Below are 20827 nucleotides of genomic sequence, written 5' to 3'. Positions count from 1 at the left end.
CAACCAAAATAAAGGACACTGGAAGGAAGGAGATACGAGTATTCATTGACAGCTGTGGCCACGTGTACAATTGAGCCATACTTCCAAAGGGGGTTGTCTACCGAGTACGTGGACATGCACCCGGGGCATTCAGCAACTTGTGCTGAAGTACTGAATTACAATGGCAGCAGCTGAGCGCACGCAGGTAAAGGACAGAGAGCATGTTCGAGGGGCAGCCACTCCCTGGACATCAGCATGCCAGAGGCGGGCAAGGAGACGCCACAGAGAAGAGAGGAAGAATGTTCCCACAGGTGGAAGCCTTGGGAGATGGGTTTTAAAGAGGAAGTGATCAACATTTTCTCAGATGCAGTAGGAAAAAACTAGCAAGACAAAGGGTTAGAAAGAGCTGCTGGCTTTCTCTGGTGGTCTACCTGAATACTGGTTCTGGCGAGTGGCAAGGCTGATGCCCTGAGCTCAGGAATTGGTGGAAGAGGAGGAAATAAGGATAACGAATCATATGACAGTCTTTAATGGAATCTAAGGATTCCGTGCATCATTATTTTGTGGACACTAAGCAGATAACTAGAATGAGATAAGACTCTCCCTCTTTCTGTTTTGGATTGGAGAGGCTAGAACATGGTTTTGTTTTGTTTTGTTTTGGCTAAGATTCTTTGGGAAAGAATATTGCAGACGAAGAGCCGATGAGCAACGATGTACAATCACTTAGAAGAGATGAGTTCAAGGACATGCACAGCGAGAGAGCGCCTGGATTAGCAATGGTCATGGGTCACGTGGGTCTGAGGAGAAGCCAGTGAAGATGGGAGCAAGTACAGAGAGACGGACAAAACGTTGGCTGGGACAAGCCTGAATGACACGCAGGACAAAGTTCCACTCAAGGGGCAGTCTATCAAATAGACGAGGGTCACCAGGAAAATGACCCTAATGCCCAGTGTGCATGTTGTGAAAGAACACAGGGTTGCCACTAGAGAGGGCTGCGGGTTTCGCAGCAGCCTCAGAGTTCGCCCATCAGGAGGTGAGCAGGGCATCCCGGGCCATTTACACGGAAGGGTCTTCAGATGGCACAGTGTCCTTGGGTTAGAGGAAGTGAAACAACATGGAGTCAACAGAGCAACGAGGAAACGAGACGGGAACATGGTGGGGAGGTGGGAAGGAGGGAAGTGCTCACACGGGGAAGGGGCAGAAATGGCAGTGTCCGACCAGGCCCCAGAGATTAATGGCGAAGCTGCCATGAGACCGGGCAAGTGGCAAGAAGCCTCGGTCTACCGAGCTGTGGGCAGACAACCGGAGAAGCAGCCAGGGCTCGGGGATGAGAGGAGCTTCCAGGAGGCTGGGTCAAATGTTTAGATGTTTTCTGAAGCCCCGGCCAAGTCTCAATCTTAGGATTTCAAGCACTTAAAAATCATTGAAATCATAGGCTGACGGTAATTGGCAGCTGCTCAGTCATTTGAGAACACACAGAAAGAGCCAAAGAGGGAAGGAGAGAAATACAAACTGTAAAACACTCTGGGGACTACTCTGCCACCTGACATTACGTACCACCGAGTATGGCAATCTGTATCTAAGAAGGAAACTTAGGCAACTATAAATGCTCAAGTCGCAAATCACATAATCCTTCAGAGAGTTCATCCTTTCCAATTAGATGAGCAGAAATGTTCATCGTGACTATGTAGTCACTTGGCGCTTAAGAGGTCAGTATGACCTAAAAAAGATAAATAGCTAAATCTCTTCTTGTCATTTTACTGTGAAAACAGATATCACAAACTATTAGTCATTTCAACAATTTTTTATGTATAGTTCAGTGACATTATGTTCACCAAGTTAGGCAAACATCATCACTAACCATTTGCAAGTATTTGCATCATCCTTAGTCGAAACCCAGAAACGCCTATAAATAGCTCATGTTTACTCCCTTCCACTTACTCCTGGTAACCACTGGCCTCTCCGCATTTGACTCTCCTAGATATTTCATATAAATGGAACCATACAATGTCGGTCCTTTTGTGTTTATTTCACTCAGCACAATGTCTTCCAGGTTTATCCATGTGACAGTCTTGTTATTTTGTATAAGCCAGCATTTCTAGTTTCTCTGTATGCCCTGTGATTTTTCTGTTGAGGTTGGAACAATAAGATAATACAATTCCATGCATACGGCTTTCCACAATTCCTCCATGGACAATGTGCGTTCAAAAGCATTAATTCCTGCATGAAACTCTCTGGTGGTCACAGTGTCCCGTCCCGTCTTTGTTTACTGCTCTCTTCTGTGCCCTGTGTGAGGTCTGAATCAGATCCTATCAAAACATCAGTCCTTCAGCTCTTAGACTCATCAGAATGCCTGCCAATGACGTCTGCCTTACTTACTCTGGAGCCAGAGACCTGGTCCCGTCTCCGAAAATACAAACCAAAGTACACCGTGAAAACCAAATGGAAATTGGTCATCTCAACTGTTTAAGAACTCAATAAAGCAAGCAAAGGATTTTAGCAAATAACGGGGTGTCCAAACAAAAGTATCTTTTAACTGATAGGAAATTGTTCTACTGTCTTAATCTCTCCCCCTTCCATCACAGTGCTTGGATGGGAGGTTTGGGATCTTAGACCTGGTCAGCCCATCATCAGAAGGCCCACGCTTATTTTAAATGATTTCATAGAGGAGGATGGAGGCAATCCTTTCCAGTGGCAGCAGTGTTAGTAATGCTGAATTCTCTGCACCATCTAAATGGAGGATAAGGTAAGTCATTAAGAACTTCCTAAAGCTTGAAATATGCACACGTGTCTAATTTTTTGGTTATATTTGTTCTCATTTCCAACCAAGTTATGAGTCCTTCAAGGGTCAAGATGAATGCTCTTATATTTCCCTTAAGGCACAGAGTAAACGTTTGTCAAACTATACACAAAATTATATTTCAGAGAACACTTTGGAAAATAAAAGTTTAAGAATTGTGTCTTTTCTGGGGAATTTTCATTTTTTTGGAATTTTCATTTTTAAAGAAATTTTTGTTGAACAAAAAAATATATTGTAAAAGTCACACTAGACATGGCAGATAGAGTACAGGCAGTGTAGGGAATACTGCTTTATATTAGGAAGATCCTGGTAGTGCATCTGATATTTTTGGTTATAATACTCAGTGTGTAAAACGAACATGCATTGTTGTTGCTTTTGACGGATGATATAAACTTTCTCTTCTTTTAAATATAAATTTTCCATAACTACCCTTCAAACTCAAAGAAACCTATACGATGAAGACAGGGAAACATTTCTATCCAAACTTTTTTTTTAATTGAGTAATTACTAGGAGAAGTCCCCAGGTTATGAATTATATTACTGTCTGACTTGCAGTCTTCTTCCAAATCCCCTTTACCTTTGAGGCTGGGCTCTGGAGGTTTTCAAACTGGTCTGTCACGGTCAAACCCCACATTGGCGCTCACGGCCACGCGTCTGTTCTGCCTCCTGGGGACCCTCTAGGATAGGGAAGAACTGCCCCGTGGGTTTTCAAGACTGTGAGTCTTCATGGAAGTGGCATGCCACATCTTTTTACACTTTGGGTGACTCGTCCTGATGACCATGATGGGAAAACAATGGATGGAAGGCCAGGAGTGAAGGAGCCACAGTGAGCCCTCTCAGGAAGCTGATGCATGCAACCGGACTGTTGGCAGGGCGTGGAGTCCTGAACAACCCCAGCAGTCAATCTGTGGCCATCTTTGAGCACTGCCTGGGCTCCCGAGCTACTCAATGCTCAGGTAAATTTGCCCCCACTGTGAAAGGAATGAGGTATGTCTCACCACAGTCACTTTCATCAGGTGGACGTCCAGCTCTTAAGTCACTGAAAAGGCTTCAAGCTTTCGCTTGCACTGAAATAAGGCTAAATGAGAACGCTTGCACCTGTTCTGACTGATCTACAAATTCTTAGAGCCACATCTTTAAAGTCGTATTCATAACCAGGGGACTGTTTATGATTCAACTTCTAGATGACGACAGAAAGGTTTAAATAAATAGTACATTCAATGGGGCCTCCAAACATGCATGGAAAAATACGATCTGACAATAAAATTTCCCACAAACACTTTGAAACTCCCTTGTAGGTGTAGACATGTTAACCGTGGCATTATTTTTGTTGGATGACTGTAGATTCTGTAAATCTAACAAAAGTAAATCTGTTTAATAATTCTACAGTATGTTTACTGTAGAATAATTCAATGAAATAAAAAAGCATGAAGCAGATTCATATTTACCAACAAAATAAAAACTGTTAAATAAAAAAAATCATAGGATATGATACATTTGTGTTAACGTGTGTGAGTGTGTTTGAATATAAGAGACCTGGAGGGAAACACATCAATTATTCTAGGAAGAAAGCTTAAAAGGAGAAAAATATGTAAATTAAAATTTCCTCTAGAAACACTTCTCCATGCTTTATTTGTTGTAACCAACACACTGAACATGTCCTGGTTTCATAAGTACTATACTTATATATAAAAATTAACATGGAATAAAGCTAGGTACAACATACATGGGTTCTTTTGTACTGTTTTTGTAACTGCTTAAATCTGTAGTTGTTTTAAACACTTTTTAATAAAAAAAAGTTGGTATGTATCGTACGTTTGTAATTTTGTGATTTTTGCTTGTTTTTAATTCTCATAAAAAGTCATTTTTGCTTGGGTGGCGAGCAAATGTTTTGAGAATGATGAGGGCAACGAATGTATAAATATACTTTACACAAATCATGGATTGTGATAAGAGTTGTATGAGCCCCTAATAAAATGATTTTTAAAGTAATTTTTAAAGGATGAGTTTTATTTTAAGGATAATTTTTAAACTACAACATAGCTCTAACCTTAGTCTTAAGTCTTAAACTCTTTCAAAATATTATGCATTCACAATTTCTACCAGTAACTGAAAGCATGCACACAAATCACGGACATATTGAAGCATAAAAACCATAAAGTCCCAGAACTGCGACACCAGAGCAAAGGGAAAAAGAGCAAAGGGAACGGCATGTAGGTTTAAGCTGATCCTTTATCATTTAAGCGCTCCCAAAGGGCAGCATACTTTTCTAATATCTGGACCTTAAGGTAAGCTTTGTGAGATGTCTCATCTTGTTATATGCAGAGTAAACCCCACTGCATCTTTCTTTAATTCTTTGGCACTTCAAATGAACTTAGGATTGTCTACGGAAAAAATGCCTGCTGGAGGAGCTGTGTGAACAAGCTCATTGTCCTGCTACGATATCTAGACAAGCATTCGGATACTACAACTTGGGCAAATCCCATTAATACTTTAAGAAGTCAAAGACTTTAAAACTTCTAAAGAAAGTTCCTGTGAAGTAGTCACAGGACAAGTTTAAGCAAGCAGGGTGTGTATACAATATAGTAACAAATATAATACAAACAAAAGAAGATTTGTTTAATTATAGTGGAAATAATTGTTATTTAAAAGTGTCTTCTTCCTCATCATAAAAGAATACACTGGACTAGTGGTAAAAGAATTGCATGTTATGATGCCCTAAGATTAGAAGCAGAAGACAGATATTTCAAAGTAAAGCCCTGGCAGACGCCCAGTCTCCGTGGCAAGAATTATAGCCAAACAATTCCTCCTTCGGAACTCCCAAAGCTTGGCCATGTCCCTCCGAGGGAACCCTGGGTTAGTTGTGAGGGAAAGATTGGTATGTATTTCTCAGGGTTTCCCTGCCTTTCTCTGGTGAAGTATAGCTGAACCTTCCCACTACAGGTTAGAATCATTTGGGGGAATGATACAACAAAGAAGACTACAAGTAAAAGGGTTGGAAAAAAGTCATGAGGGGGATAAGAACCCGGGGTACTTCTTTCCCAAGCAACGTTGCTGAAGGCCATGTCAGCTCCTCATAGCTCACCACGATGTAGACCTGACACGCCAGCCTTGTATCCCTCTGACCTTACCATGTACAGACAGAACGGGAACTGCTGATTTGACCAATTGAGGGTTTCTGTATGCCCTGGTGATGCCGTGGTTCTGTGTTGAGCTGTTAGCCACAGGTGAGCAGTTTGAAACCACCGGCTGCTCCTCAGGGGCAAGACGAGGCTTTTTACTCGTGTAAAGCTACTGTCTCAGAAACCCACAGAGGGAGTTCGCCCTGTTCTACAGGGTCACTGTGCGTCAGAATGGATCTGATGGCAGGGAATGTGAACACAGGCTTCTTCCGACAATTCACTCATTTGGACAATGAAGACAAAGCACACTACGGCGAAGGTCTACCCAAAAGAGAACTACATATGTTTTTCCCTCACCGAATTCACCTCACCATTAACATGCATCTCTGAAAGTGCTGGGGACACAAGCAACTTCCCAAGGCTGTGCCCGGTCATGACGGGAAGCAGGGCTCCACGCTGCAGCCGGCTTTCTCTCCAGCACATCACCCTGAAGCTCTGGCGGCCTTTTTGTTTCACTCTTTTGTTTTTATCCTTCAAGGAAGACGTCTCTCGGAATGCGCTGGTCTTTATTTCCAGCTCTATCTCCCTGAATGCCAACCAACCCATCTCTCAAACTGTCACTTCAGTAAGTCATGTCCCATCTTCCCAAGATGTATTACTTATTTCCCAAACACCTTTCCTTCTGAAACCTGTAACATGTTCTTTCCTAATTAAAATGCAATGGCAACACCATCTTATCTCCTGAATTAAGTAAGAATGAAGCATGGATGTCTTGTTTCCTTTCATGTAAAAAAATAATATATTTTATGCTTTTAATAACTTTAAATTTTAAAATACTGTATATTTAGAATCAGACCATGAATATATATGTGTATGTCTTGGTTTTTACTTAAAATATCTTCTATGCTTGCCTGTTTTAATTTTCCTTTTTGGAACAAGCATTACTAAACACATTACTTTGGTAACAGAACTGTAAATGGAAAATAAAATTTAAGAATGAGTTAGTGTTTTTCTCGGAGTCACTGATATTAGAACTTTTATGTGAGGAAAACACAAATAGAAAATTACAATATCTACAAAGGAGAAAATGAGCGCTAGTGGCATTACCATGCCTAATTACAGCTAAGAGTGCTGCATTGAAACTGATACATGGCTCATGGACGGTACCTACAGTGGCGTTAGAAACGCAGTAGACTTATTTAAAAACTCACCTCACCTTCTCCTCTTAAGAATCAGATTGTAAACCCGGTAACGCAGAGGCAAACCCCTTTGGGGAACAGGAAGCATTGCGGGTGGACAGAATCTGGTTTGGGGTAGGTGTCCTCATGAGCTCCTTTATTAGGTTTGTTTGTCTGGCACAGTTCTGTCTCCTCACAATCACAGGGATTAAAAAGAGGCATTAGAAACTTTAAAGCTTTAGCAGCAACTTGCAAAGTAGAAGATGGCTATGGGCTTACCAAGAGAAACTGATGTCAAAAAAGAAAAACCACCTTGTGAGTAAATTCCCAAAGATCACATCGTTGAGTTTTCTCTCAGGAGGTTCAACACACCTCAAACCACAATCACTAGACAATATTCTCCTGTCGAGTACAGGCACAGGAGGGGGGCACTAACAATTTGCATTTTTAAAAATCATTTTATTGGGGGCTCATACAACTCTTATCACAATCCATACATCCATCCATTGTGTCAAGCATATTTGTCCATGTGTTTCCCTCATCATTCTCAAAACATTTACTTTTCTACTTGAGCCCTTGGTATCAGCTCCTCAATTTTCCCCTCCCTCTCCTGTCCCCAGTTTGCTTATTCTTAAGTAAAGAACAAGCCCCCGAGTCTAAGATAAAATGACACCCTTCCACCTGGAAAGGACTGTCAGTGATCTAAAATTATTTCACTCCAGAAGCATCAAAAAGGTTTTACATTTAAGAGGGACTTTCTCCCATTGCAACAAAGAAGATTTTTCCACCATTTGCTCCAAATTGTTTGTGTTTGTTATATAATATCTTCCTACAAATAGAACTTGGTAGGTTCCTATTTTCCACACCAGTGTAGGGCTGGCGTCAGCAAACTTTGGAGACGAATCGCCGATCTTGTCCCTCGCAACAATTTAAAACGTATTCCAGACCCATAAATATATTTTTACAAACAAATGCAATCACAATGATCTAAATATCATGCTTTACAAATTCTCAGCTTTACTTCAGAGCCACATGAATGTACCAAAAAGCCCGATAATGGCTCTCGAGCTGCAGTTTGCCCACCCTCTGGGGTGGGAAACCTGCCTACATAGATTTGCTTTCCGTCTTTATCAGTCTCGTGATACCTTGTTATAATTCTGAGCTAATCGCCTACTCTCCCTGCTGCTGCTTCTCCCAGGTCCCATTTCTTTGCGTTCGCTGTTGTCATGTTTTCAGTGTCCGTTCTAAGCCGCTGGTTCATACCGACTTTGTTTTCCCTTCACTTTTCCGAGTTCGTTCTTTCTCTTGCTCGCTGCTCTTTCTCATAAGGTCAAGTGATTTTTCTTAATCCTCCATCTTCTTTATCTCTTATTTTGAATGTCTATCCCCAAACGTCACTCATATTTAGGGACTCGAAAACTAATTGTTTTTAAGAAACACCTTATACAATCCTTTCACAGATTTTGTGAGGAAGTTTCTAAGCACGGTAAGTACTTTTTTTTCTTAAGTCTCCAGATAAATTAATTTCTGCATTTAGACGATACTAATTCAATAGGCAACGATTTCCTTTGCATGGAAATAATCCACGTGACAATTAAGTTAAATGTAGTTTTAGCACACTAGGGATGCTTTAGCAGGTGAAATTAACCAAGAAAATTTCAATCCTATTCATGAAAGCTATTTTCAGCCGCACACATGGCTTCATTTTCTCATCTATCTGAATAGACATATGTGTCCATCTCTGTTGTTTTTTTTAAAGAAGAGACAAATTAGAAACAAATCTTTCTGTAAGTATTAACTGGAGTAATGGTCAAACACAAAGGCAGATTTTCTACAGTGAGTTTGACTTGGTAGGAGATTTATTTAAGAATTTTCAGGAATACTCATTTAATATAATTTTTTAATTGAAAAAACAAAATGTCAAGCTAACTAAATGAGAGAACAACAACCCTTAAATATACGAGAAAGAGACCATAGAAGAGTCAGAGAGAAGCGCCTCGCAGAATCTAACCACTTCTCTCCATTTCTACCGATCTTCCCTTAGCCCAATCCACAAACACTGCTTTCTTGGCTTAAGGCAACAGATTCCAAACCAATCTCCTTGCTGCCTTCCTCCACTCAGGCTCTTCTGTCTCTTCTCAACATGGTGGTTAGAAGGATTCTGTTTTAATTCTAAGTCAGATCATGTCATTCCTCTGCTCAAAGCTTCCTAGCTCATTTAGACCAAACACCAAAGCCTTAGGAGCCCTGATGGCCAAGTGGAGTCAGTGCTGAGCTGTTACTGAAGGGTCAGTGGTACAGATCTCCCAGGTGCTCTATGGTGAAAAGAGGAGGTGGTCTCTGAAACGCACTGTATGGGGCTGTTCCACCCATCCTTCCAGGCTTGCCAGGGGAGGGAATCGATGGGACAGCAGGCAGTGAGTTTGGCCAGAGCCTTGCTCACTTTTCTCCAGATGCCAGTTCCCTCGATGTTTCAACACAGAAAGCGTACTCCCACCTCAGTTTTCGACATGGCTCACCCTTTTCCCACAACTGCTCGCATTGCCCTCCCTCCTTCCCTCCCTCCCTCCCCACCTTCAGCTCTTGGAGCTCCAGGATGGCCTTTTTGATGAGGTGTTCCCTGATTGCACTATTGAGAACTGCAATCACCCTGTTTTCCTTGTTCTGGGGAACTCCGCTGGCAGTTCTAGCTATCCTGTCCTACAAGGTCACTCACTAGGTGTCAGGCGTGACCAATAGTCATGGGTTCGGTTTTCTTGCTTTTGTTTCCCCGCCCCTCCGTAGTGCTTTATCACCTTTCAGATAATATTGTCTGATGTTCACAATCTTTTCCCCAGGATCTGGAACAGAAGCTACTCAGTAAGCACTTGTTTTTCAAAAAATGAATGAGTAAATACGAAAATCAACTCATGGATGAGTTTTGCTGTAAACATTTTTAGGATTCCACAAAAAATAGTTAGTAAATGTATTTACATTTCACTCTTCTAAGAGGGCTTAAGGCAACTTACGTAAATCCATACAACATAAATGCCACACGTGAACTGGGTACCGTCAGGGCAGGCAGGTTGGGTGAGCAGAGGAAGAAGGCAGTGGATAATTGAGTGTGAGACTGTCCTATATACTAGAAATGGATTACAAATTTAGCCCTGAGATTTCTAGCTGCAAATTAAAGAAGTAAAATTAGCTGGGCTGCTAACCACAAGGTCAGCAGTTTGAAACTACCGCCTGCTCTGCTGAAGACATACGAGGCTTTCTACTCCCGTGAAGAGTTCGGCTTGGAAACTCACGAGAGCAGTTCTACCCTGTCCCGCAGGATTGCAATGAGCCAGAAGTGACTCGATGGCATTGAGTTGGGTTTTTTATAGACTATACAGTATTTTTGAGATTAAAAACCAACCAGTTGCTTAGGATACTATTATTTCTAGTACTGGAAACTGAGATTTCTTAGTCCTCGTGGAAGAGGCCACTGTGAAATAGTGAATTACATAATCCGTAATTAAGCACTAGCAATTCAGTCATCTGTGGCCCAGACTACCTACATAACATTCGAATTGCTCTTCCTGTTTCTAATTTTGTCCTTCTGCAATCTAGTCTCCTCAAAGCAACCAGAATCATCTTTAAAAAATCTAAATCAATGCATGACCTGCCTAAATCTCTTGCCTGTTGCTCCAGCATACCTAGCATCTGTCTTGGTGATGCAGAGGCTGCTAGAAAAGGAACGCGCCATGAGCGGCCGTCACCAACAGACAGTTATTTTCTCTCTGCGTAGGAGCCGATGAGTCCGATTTCAGGGTGCAGCTCTGTGGGCTCTGAGGGAAGCCCCAGGCCCTGTTTTCAGTTTGTTTCTTGAAGATGGGGTAAGGCGGGGCATCTATCTTCCCCCACTGGGGCAGCTATCCCTCCACTGTGCTTGCTCACTGGTTGCTAGTTCATTATGGTCTTTTACATCTCAAACGAGATTGATTTAAAACACACCCCAGGCTATCTCATTAACATAATAACCAAGAGCCAGTCTCAAATGGGATTATGACCACCAGCAGTCAATCCATAACCACATCCAAACTCTTTAAGGTCTTCAAAGAGCTTCATGCTTGTACTTTTCTTCCCCATGCTTGCATTGGCTCTGGTGGCCTAGTGGGTTATGCATTAAGCTGCTACCTGCGGGGTCAGAAGTTTGAGTCCACCAACTGCTCTGCAGGAGAAGGATGAAGTTATTCACACCAGTACAGGTTTAAAGGGACAGTTCTACCCTGTCCCGTAGGAGTTGAAATCCACTTTTGGTATTCCTTAAGTCTTAGCGGTGCTCTTCCCTTTGAACTCTCCTCAGAGTTCCCAAGGCTGGCTCCTTTTCCTTCAGCTATCTGCTCAAATATCACTTCCTTCAAGAGGCTTTCCCTGATCATCCAGCCATTCCTCACCCCCAATCAATAGCATACTAACCTGTTTTATACTTCTCATATAATCTAACGCTATTTAAAAGGATCGCTATTTAGGGTGGTTCTCCCTCCAACCAAAAAACGACCTGAGAGAGTAGAGATCTCTCTGGGCAATCTCGATCATTGATGTATTTGCGCAATGCCTAGCACCGGTGAGTAAATGTCTGAAGATGCGCACCTCCCCAGTGATCCAGGCGCATCAACGCTTCTCACTTTCTTCCCAGCAGTGGCAGTGAGTGGATCATTTTGACTCACACATGCTGTCTTTGGGAATCTGTTGGAAATTCTGGGCCCTCATCTTATAAAAATACAAATCTGAGCAAAATGTTACATAGCTCCCCTAAATTATCCAACCGCAAGTCCTCAAGATACTCTCCATCTCTGCCCACAGCTGGACTGGGGCGGATGTTAACTGGGTGGAATGGAAGGAAGTAGTCCACAGGAGGGCGAAGGGAAATCAAGGAGCAGGGAAGGGTAAACTAGAGTTTAAACTCTTCAATTCAGGGTTGACGATCATAAACCCCCATCTAATTTACAATAAAACATAATCATTTTTTAAAATCCTGCCTGTAGACGCAAAGGCTGGGTGGTGGTGGGGGGGACACCAATATGGCAAACATTTGTAATTTGTTATGAAAGAAATCAAATCAGAGAAGAGTCATTTTATGAGCCACTCCATTAAAAACGGACATAGACTAGACCATGGGTTTCCAAACTTATCTGGCCATTCCTGCCATGTTGTCAGAAAGAAAAACAAATTACTCAGTGTCTCCTCCTGTGCCTGGCAAGAAGAACTGGATGGCAGGTAGGAGAGATCAGCTGAACCAAGTAGATCTTATCTTGTCATACAGACCACCACCACCACTACCACCATCACCACCGTGCCCCCCCCCCCCCACTGGCCCAGGTCCGCCTTTGGATCCACAGTTATTTACGGCAAACATGTGGAAAGTAAGGTGTCTGGGCAAAAAAAATTATTTATCTTCTGAAGGACTTCAGAAACGAAAAAAAAATTCTTTTTAATTACATTTATTCTCACTCCCTTCCATGGAGTTGACTTCCACTCATAGTTTACACCCTGTAAGAACAGAGTAATACTGGCCCTGCGGGTTTCCAAGGCTGAAAATCCTTACGGGAATAGAAAGCCTTGTCTATCTCCTAAATCGCATTTTTTTTGTTCCATTAAATAGTAGTACTATTTAATTTTTTTTAAGGATCTTATTTTGGTAAGAATTAAATTGTCTTTCTTAAGGAAAGGTGCAAGTATCTTGCAGAAAAAGTAATTTAATACTGCATTTCCTTTTTCACAGGAGGAAGCATTCTTTACACCAAAGAGAAAATTCTGGAGCTTGCCGTGAACATTGCATCAGAACTTCCAGTCGAGCCGTCTCTGGGTTTCTGCAGCAGCAGAGAGCTGGTGGGTTCGAATGGCTGACCTTGCAGCTGGTTGCCAGCCCTTCGCATCACCCACTTGACTTTATGTCTTTTCAAAACCTTTCAAGGGCAATGAGATGGTGAAATTGATGAGAGAGGGAACGTGGGCACTGCGCATGCTTTACTTTCTTCACAAGTCACTGTCCCAAGCAACGGCGTAGGACACATCGGTGTTTTTAAAGAACACTTACTTCTGGACCATTACAAGGGGAATTTCTCAATTCCTAACAGCAAAGAAGGCTTCTGCATATAGCTCAAAGATTTATATCCATTCACTCAACCTGGTAGGCAATGGGCATAAGTGGTGAACAAATAAATTTAAATTCTTGGCTTCATGAGTTTGTGCCTCGTTCTTTCTTTTCCTTTTATATTGCCTCTAGTCTCCTTTGCTCTAAGTACTCTAGAATTGCATTGTTTTATCCCTTTGATGTGCGGAGAGATTATAGTTAGGCTGGTGCAAAAGTGGAAAAAAATCTACAATCAAGTCACTAATGTGCTCATGAGGAGTACGAACAACGCACTACAGGCCGATGGTAGACCGAGCGACAAAGAGAAATGGCTGTGCTCCTACACTAGACGTGCATGTAATTCATGTCTCACAGCCTTGTCTTTTACAATATTTTATATTCGAATGCAATGAGATACAGGCCTTTTCATTTGGGTAACCATATGGAACAAAATGAATTTTGAACCTTACACCCCGCACCATGCACAAAAATAAACTCCAGATGGACTGTAAACTGAAATATGTATGGTAAAACAATACAACTTCTTAGAAGAAAAATAGAAAAAAATATCTTTATGATCTCAGCAGGGCAGGACGAGAGGTATGCGAACATTCTCTGAAACAGGCCGTTCAAAACACAAAAAACTAAGGGGGAAAATGACAAATTGGATTTCATGAAGATTAAGAGCTTCTGTTAATAAAGACACACTAGGTGTGAACAAACATGTCGCTCAGGAGAAGATACCTACCATTTGTATATCTGACAGGGTACTTATATATCCAGAATAAAGAGAGAGTCTATCAGTCAGTAAAAAATCTGGCAAAAACCTGTACAGATAATTCAACCACACAAAAACATGCAGATGATTGATGAACGTGTTGTAAAGGTGGTCAAGAAAATGCAAATTAAAATCACAGTGGAAAACCACTACCGCCCACCGAACGGACTGACACAGAAAAGACAGCATCAATTGATGGCAAGAATGTGAAGCAACGGGAACGCTGCTACACTTCTCGCTGACGGGTACACGTGCACAACTGTTTTGGAAAACGGCTTTCGAGTACAGATTTGCACCACGTAACATCCACTGGGCAATGTCCTACACACATATGCCTGGGGCGCGCAGGGAGCTTTGTTTGGAAGAGAATGAGGAGGATGGGCGTGGAGCTTGTGGTACCAAAGATGGGGTCTCTCAGCTGTCATGACTCACCATAGCCCCTGAGCTAGCTCCAGAAACACAGCGCTACCTGCAGTCCCCACCTGATGTGCCTTCCAAGACTGCCACAGGTGTGTCCTGCCCAACCACCGAACAGGCTCCTTGGGGCTGCTCTGAGAACCCTATGGCCCCAGGAGCTAACGGGGTTCTTTTGATCTATGTGGATATGTGTATCGAATGCACACAAACATATATACTATATGTAACCTGGTGTTGGCACAACATCCAAATCATAGAATATCCTATTTCACAGAAGGTACTTTGGATGTCAGGTGATGCATACCTGGGTTTATTAAAACTGGTCATGTACATAGCAAAGGCAGGCAGGACCAAGAAGCTATACTGAATGACTTCATCTATATAAAGTTCAACATCCAGCAAAACTTCTCCGTGGTGTCAGAAGTTAAAAGGTTATGCTCTGAAGCAGGGATGAGTAATGGAAAGAGGCCTGGCGTGAGGGGTTCTTCTGAGATATTGGTAACATTCTCTCTTTATCTGAGTGTTACAGAGACGATGTGCCTGAACATATGCTACACTTCAATAAAGCACATCTGCTATGAGATTCAAATATATCTTACACAGTTCAAATGCTAGAATTTAGAGAAATGATCCCTCACTCCTTCTTCCCTGGTTTGCTCATGGCCAATGACTTCAAAACAGGACTTAACCCTGGGCGGGGAAAGGAGAAGTATAAGATCATGGCACATGACGATAATCAGAAAAAGAAAATGGTAAACCTAGCTCATGCCGCGGCTAATAAGAACCACACGCGTGCTTTTCCTCAATAAGGGGAAATTCGGGGCTTTGTACTAAAGATGCCCAATTTCTTCACAGTCTCTTCCTATGACAGCAGGATCTGATCCCGTACCAGTCTTGGAACTCCCTCTGGTGTGCGCTCCAATTTGTGAGTGCCTGTGGAATGAGGCAATGCTCCAGGCACAGTCTAACAGCCCCAGAGCTCAGTGGAGGTGGACCCAAAGATTATCCTTCTATTAAGTCTAAGAATTCCTTGCACACTCCTAGCTCCATGGGAGTCAAGGAAAACTACCAGATCTTTACCTGGTAAGCCAGATTTCCTACAGCCTGTATATTGTTAAGTTTAATTTTTAAAACTCAAGTATAGCATTTTCAGTGTTCGTTGCTAAATTTAATCTTGTTGGCTTTGGCCCATCACTTAAGCCTGCTGAGTATACTTTGACTCTATTTTCTGTTATCCTAAATGACTGTTCTAGTTTCCTGCATATATAATTCATATTTTTTCTATGCCTTTATACAAGTCATTCCTTTAAAAAAAAGTGATCCTAAACCATCACAGACAGATGTCAGAAGTTGTTCACAGTCTTCCTTAAGGGTTACAGAAAGTACATCTCAAAGATGTCCCATGTACCAAAAACATGATAGCGACCCTGCCTAGTGTTTCCAAGGCATTTTAAATCTTTATAGGAGCAGATAGCCTCATCTTTCTCCCTTGGAGTGGCAGGTGGTTTTGAACCACTGACCTTGTGGTTAGCAATTGAATGCGTATCTACTAGAGCAACCACAGCTCCTTGTGTCCCATGTAACACCTCCCAAAATGAATGAGGGAGACAGTCTGCTACAAGTTTGGGAAATGGGGTTTTTGCAGGACTTCTCCGTTTTTACATCCTAAGACACATGGCAAGATGCTGAGAAGGTGTTATGGCAAGTATATGTATGGAAAGAGTTTCCAAACTCACTTGACCTTGGTCTTTTCTAAGATAATTTTGAGAAATCAATGTTCCTGGAAGGAATTTTGAAACCACTAATCTAGGGTGATGTGATATATTAGCCAACATTCTTTGGACAAGAAGCTGCTTTGTTAGCAGCAAACACATCTAACTCACCATCTGCCAACCAACCTAAATGTCTCCATCTTGTTAAAGGAAGGTCAAGATATTGCCAAATGTGGAGTGATGTCAAGTCCAAGTAAGGAACTTATCACAAAGTGAAATAGGGTCATTTAAATAGATGCTCAATCTACTGTGAGCTTGATACTTATTAAGAAGCTAGGACAGAGTTTCCCCTCCCCCATGAAAATGGCTATTTTAGAAAAGATTTGCTGATTAAAAAAATAATCGTTAGTTACCTGGACAATTCAGTTATATAGATCATATTTTCCAATAATCTTTAATGAGAAATTTCTATGTATTAAGAATGAATTATAAACAATTATCACTGAATGTTAGGTAGTACCCAGAATAATCTTATAAAAATGACTAAAATTCTAAAGTTTTCATATATTATCAAAAAGTTTTCACACACTCATCTGAAATCCACTTGAAAGGTTATGCTTCACTTAATAGATGGTTTTTGCACAAGAAAACAGACACGTATAGATAAATCTAAGTCTTCATTATTTAGTGAGTTAATTTTAAAAAGGGATGGAGGAATGTGCTTTACTTGGTTTAAAAAAAGCACACATACCAATCGCGTTCATCAAGCAGTACATTTAAAATGGACTGAGGCAATGTGGTCACAAAATGAAGTAGCAATGCTTGCTAATCTTTCTCATTGTCTACTGGGGCAGTAGGTCTCAAGATGTTGTTGAGATAACTGGCTTCCATTAGCAAGTCAGTGATTTGCAGAATGATCGTCTTTTCACTGGCAGGTCAACTATTTCCTTTCCTTTAGAAGAGGGCAATCCGGATCCATCTTTTAGCCGGGCCTCTCACTGAGGCCCGATTCTCTAGCCTTCAGCTTTGATAGGGTTCTAACTTTCCTCTTGTATCAGCTCACACTTGTCATCAGCTCCTCTATTCAGAACAGCAAATATCAGGAGCTTGACCTCGGGGCAAAGTCCGGGTGGGCAGGTAAAATATGACCACTGGACTTACTTCCTAATCCTTCATACCCTGCAATTCATGAAGCAGTATCAAATTCAAACTGAAAACCAGAAGCGTGACCCCTCATAAGCGCTATGAAAGGGCCCTTTGCCTTTCTAAGTACACTTGAAACGAACTGTCAGCCCCCTATTAAGACAGAAATGGATCACAGACTGAGAGAAAGGAGAAAACGCAGACACAGACTGCAATGCAAAGAAAGGTGTTAGCACCCCCATTAGAGTCAATAATATGCTTCTTCATAGAAAAGCATTACAAGAATATCCTATGAAACAGCTTTGGAAAGCCAGGAGCATAAAAACACCTCAGGAACTGCAACGCACCCTTATTTAAGCAATCACTGACGTCTGGGAGCAGGACCGTGGGCTATTTCACAGAAGGCTTCACAGTCATCTGCAAGACTGATTTTATTCCCATTCTTGGCATTTCACCATTTAAATGTTAATTTAGTTGAAAAACAAAGATAGTTAAAAAATTTATTATTAGTTTATTAAGTCTAAGTTTCTGAAATAATAAAATTCAAGTTGTCAAGTTAGGCTACAAAAGTTGAGTAGATAAGATAACAATTAATTGCATATTCTCATTTCAGAATATACAACATTTGAAAATAATTAAATTTTAGCACTAATTATCATGGGAAATTTTTTAAGCCCTTTGAGAAAATTAATATGTCAAAAACTGGCTTATCAAAATTTTCTTTTCTCGAGACACTTCCAACTGTACACTGACTACTATATTTTCGAAGTGTTTTGCACATACATAGTTTTTTTTCTTTATTGGAAAATTAAAATTTTTTATTATTAATCATTTCATTGGGGGCTTGTACAACTCTTTTTTTTTCTGTACATCTCATCACAATCCATACATACACATATAGCTATTCCTAGATAATCTTTTATTCTGGAAACTCTACATCTTTTGATAAATTTAATAATTCTACATATTATACAATTCTCCATGTTTCATAATATATATTTGTTTCACTTAAGTGTCTTAAGAAATTACATTTAAAGAAATTATATGCCAACCAGGACTTGTTGCCTTCTGTTATATATTTGAAAAGTAAATTTGATCAAAAAGACATTTATTCATATTTATTAAATCTGTGTAAGTGAAAAAATCCCAATTGAGCTATATGCTTATGATGAGAAGCTTTCTTTGTCATCAAATAATTATCTTTGAAGGAAAAAGTATCAGGCATCAGAGTGTCAGTATACATTGAGCCAGCCATCTCTCTGAATATATCAAAGAACAGGAAATTGACCACAAAAACGATGTGGTCGTATTCACGATCCTACGATGAGATTATAAACTCATTAATATCATACAAACTAGAGAATCCAAATTTATGCAAAATTATCACATCGTAAGCTTCAGATTACCTGTGACGTTATTTGTAGATAGCAGGTGTTATCCTCACATCAACTCATCCCTAGTTGGGCTCGGGCTGTGACCACGTGCCCACTCTCAGGGACTCGCTCCAGGAAGCGGCCACATCCCACTGGGAAGTGAGTACACAACCACATATTCCCAAACTGGTGGAAGACTCCGTTCCCTCTATGAGATCATCCTGTTCAGGGAAACTGCCCTACCACAGAGGCAACTCTTTCTTATAGAAACCTGCAACATCTCTTCTGTGGCTCTCCACCTTCCTCATGCCGCGACCCTTACAGAGAGTTCCTCATGGAGTGGGGACCCCCAACCAGAACATTATTTCCGTTGCTACTTCATAACTGTCATTTTGCTACTGTTATGAATCATACTGTAAATATCTGATATGCAGGATATATTTTCATTTTTACAAATTAAACATAATTAAAGCATAGTGATTAATCACAAAACAATATGTAACTATATATTGCGAAATATTTATTTCTAATTACAAATAAATGATATTTTGTCTTGAAGCATGGTGGAACATGGGTAACGGTCTCACACTGGATGCTCCTATGTCAGCAGATCTGCATGTCGGAAATACGTGTTTTCTGATGGTCTTAGGCAACCCCTATGAAAGGGTCATTCGACCCCCCAAAGGGGTCGCAACCTACAAGGTGAGAACCACTGTGCTAGGACATTGAGCATTCACTGCCTTCAGTTTCTACTGCCTTCCTCAGCTCATGGAGTCCCTGGGTAGTTCTAAGGGTTAATATGTTTGACTGTTAACAGAAAAGTTTGAGGATCAAGTTCACTGAGAAGTGCTTTAGAAGAAAGGTATGGTGATCTACTCCTAAAAAAGTAGCCATTGGAAATCCTGTTGTACCTATAGGGCACATGATTTGGAACCAACTGGTTTTTTGGTTTCTTAACTCAGCAAGGCTAATCATCTATAGATCTAGCTAAGTGTTTCCCCAAGTGGGCAATTCCAGCCCCTGGAGGACAGGAGTCCTTAATGATCCAGGAGGGCTGCAAAAACAGATGCCTACACTTTATCCTGGATTGTGAGCTATAGTACAAAAAAAATTGCCAAGAAGCTTAGTAATTATTTTTTCCTGGAAAGGGACAGTAGAGCAAGTAAGTCTGGGAACCTATGATCTAGATCAGGCATCCTCAAACTGGCCCGCTGGGTGTTTTTGCCCCATTTGTTTTTTTTACTTCAAAATAAGGTATGTGCAGTGTGCATAGGAATTTGTTCATAGTTTTTTTTTTTAACTATAGTCCGGCCCTCCAATGGGGCTGAGGGACAGTGAACTGGCCCCTGTTTAAAAAGTTTGGATGAGTCTAGATCATCCAAAACAGTGTTCCTTATTTGGTGTAATATCTGAAGATTGATGGGAAAATGGCAAACAGAAATATATTTCAAATATTCAGAAATAGAGAGATAGGAATGACTCTTCTAGTTTCCTTCTACACCTGACTTGAACATGAACCATTTATTTCCATGTGGTTCAGTCTTATTTTTTTCAAACCATTTTATTAGGATATAATCTAGGTGTCATACCATTCAATAGTTCAGCCCTGTCAAGCAGTCTTGTACAACTGCTACCACAATCATCTTCAAAACATTTTCTCCCTTCTTGTACTCCTTAATATCAGCTCCCCCAGGCCCCCTGCACGCCCCCAGGGAACCCTTAATCTAGCTATTGTCTTTATAAACTCAGCCATCCTAGGCTTCATATACTGAAAAACAGAAAAATACATAACAAGAGAGTCAAGAAGGCTACCAACAAGAACAACAACAAAAGGTCCACTGTCTTATAAGTAAGCCTTCCTAAGATTGTGGGTCTTTTGCTTCTCTGAACAAACTTTAAGCACCAGAAGATGAAACAATCTCATCGTAATTTTGTGTTGTTTTTTGTGTTGGTTTCAACCTCATTCTTCCTCTCCCAAGAATGAATGTGTAATAGTCAATAAATACTTGTTGAAGACGGTTGGAATTACAGCAAAGAAAAAAAAAAAAAGCTTTATTCTCAAGCACTTTCCGGGGTCAGAGATCCTTAACTATTCCAACCGGTCCTGCCCTCAACAACACACTGGTAGAGCCCACTCATAGCGATGGTGGAGCCCCCGCCCCAGCTGTATCCACCCCCCAAGGAAATCGTCCCATGCATAGATTCACTCATATACAGTGGCTTTCATT

The 20827-nt window shown here is 41.1% G+C and overlaps 1 protein-coding gene across 2 annotated transcripts in view; it reads right to left on the bottom strand.

The window, feature by feature from the left end:
* The window catches only part of EXOC6 (exocyst complex component 6), a 155157-nt gene that overhangs the window by 16582 nt on the left and 117748 nt on the right, over nt 1-20827 (bottom strand). The window lies entirely within an intron of this gene.

This window comes from Tenrec ecaudatus, chromosome 16 (assembly GCF_050624435.1).
Source record: "Tenrec ecaudatus isolate mTenEca1 chromosome 16, mTenEca1.hap1, whole genome shotgun sequence".
Lineage (NCBI taxonomy): Eukaryota > Metazoa > Chordata > Mammalia > Afrosoricida > Tenrecidae > Tenrec > Tenrec ecaudatus.
This window is presented reverse-complemented; position numbering and strand designations above follow the sequence as displayed.